Genomic DNA, 2009 nt, shown 5'->3' on the forward strand with positions numbered 1-2009 from the left:
CTGCCTACCACTGAGGAGTTCGACCAGGTCATTGCTCCTACTCCAGTCAGAGCTGCACCGCCTGCCGCACCCACAACACCGCCTGTCGCACCCGCGCCATCTCCTCAGCGCAGTGCTACGCGCCTGGAGCCCATTAGGGAGGAGGTGGAGGTTGAGTCTCCTGCACCGCTGGGTCTTACCCTCGGCAGGCAGAAGGACATCTTCACCATCTTCGACTGAGTGCGCCTAGTAGCCGCGCGATGTGTCTACTTGTATGATATGTTTTATATGTACATAAGCTAGTAGTAGTTGTGTGCGCTTCATGTAGGATCCCGGAGGAGTGTGCTAGCCTAAATAACATGTCAGGAGTGTGTACGCACATCCTGAGTGATGTATCATATGTTTGCGTATCGCGTGTAAAGTATGTGCTGAGCAGTCCTTCTCCATGCGCAATCAAATTTTTTCTTGAAAAATCTTGAGGTCTTTTAAAAAAAATTTGCCTTGCAAAATTTGCCTTGTGCCACACAGTTCTCCTCATGAGTTTTGCAAAATAATACCCCAGAGTGGAAAATGTCTCGTCCGTGGACTCGTTCCATGCCAAATCCACCCGAAGAAGTTTATGGAACACAGACAAGCAACAACTTCACACAGGGGCAGTCTAGTCAACAGGACAGCGAGGCAGCCTTATCTCAAGTATGCCGCCTTTTCGAACAAAGCCAACAGCAACACCAAGAAATGATGAATCACGTCATCAATATGGGAAACCACTGTGAGCCATACCAACCGCACTCCAAGTTGTCTGAACTGCAGAAGACACGCCCTCCAACGTTCGCTCACACTGGCCACTTGAAGCCGATGATTGGCTTCGAGACATCGAAAGAAAATTGATTATTGCTCAATGTTCAGATGATGAGAAGGTGCTTTATGCACCTCACTACCTCACTGGAGCAGCTGCCGCATGGTGGGAAAATTTCCTACACATGCACCCCAGTGAACATAACATCACCTGGGAAGATTTTAAGGAAGGCTTTCGTGGGGCACACATCCCCAGGAGCATCATAAAAATCAAGAAAAGGGAGTTCGATGATCTCAAGTAGAGAGGCATGACAGTGACGGAATACAACAGTCAGTTTACCCAGCTATCTCGTTATGCCTACGATGAGCATATGAGTGAGAACAAAAGGATGGAAAAAAATTTGGACGGCCTGGCGCCAGCACTAAAATGCCAACTAGTCGTACACACTTTCCCAGATTTCAAAACTCTGGTTGACAAGGCCATTACTTTGGAGAATGAGCGCCGCAGTCTGGAGGATATTCGTAAGCGAAAAAGGGACAAGACGACTCTTGCTCGCAACAACCGGAGCAAGACTGATGTTCAGAGGAATGAAGCGAGAAAATCCACGACTACTACTCTAAGTCCAACCAGACAGTTTCATTCAAGGGACAAGGACTTTACATACCGCCCAGGGGTCACTTGCTATGCTTGTGGAGAGGAAGGTCACTATGCCAAGCAGTGCCCAAAGCCGAGGAACTCGGCCCCCAAGCCGAACAATGGTGGGAACAATCCAGCTCCCAAGCGTAACAATTTCAATCCCAACAACAATCACAGGAAGGGTCACCTGAACCATGTGATCAAGGAAGAAGCACAGAATGCCCCAGACATCGTACTCGGTACGTTCCCTGTCAACACAATACCTGCCACGGTTTTGTTTGATTCTGGAGCTTCTCACTCGTTCATTTCGAAGAGTTTTGTTTTACAACATGGTTTTCCGATACTTCCTTTGGAAAAATCTATGATCATCAAGTCCCCCGGGAATAAGCAGATAGAGTTACTGCCAAGGAGTGATTATTGAATTCGAAGGACTAAGGTTTCAGGCTAATCTCATCGTGTTGGAAAATAAAGGACTAGATGTTATCCTAGGGATGGACTGGTTGACCACCAACAAGGGATTTATTGACTGTTTCAATCGGGTTGTAATCCTCACTCACCATCACGGCAAGACAATAAAGGTTACAGCTCAAGAGAGACC

Source organism: Aegilops tauschii, chromosome 6, assembly GCF_002575655.3.
Source record: "Aegilops tauschii subsp. strangulata cultivar AL8/78 chromosome 6, Aet v6.0, whole genome shotgun sequence".
Lineage (NCBI taxonomy): Eukaryota > Viridiplantae > Streptophyta > Magnoliopsida > Poales > Poaceae > Aegilops > Aegilops tauschii.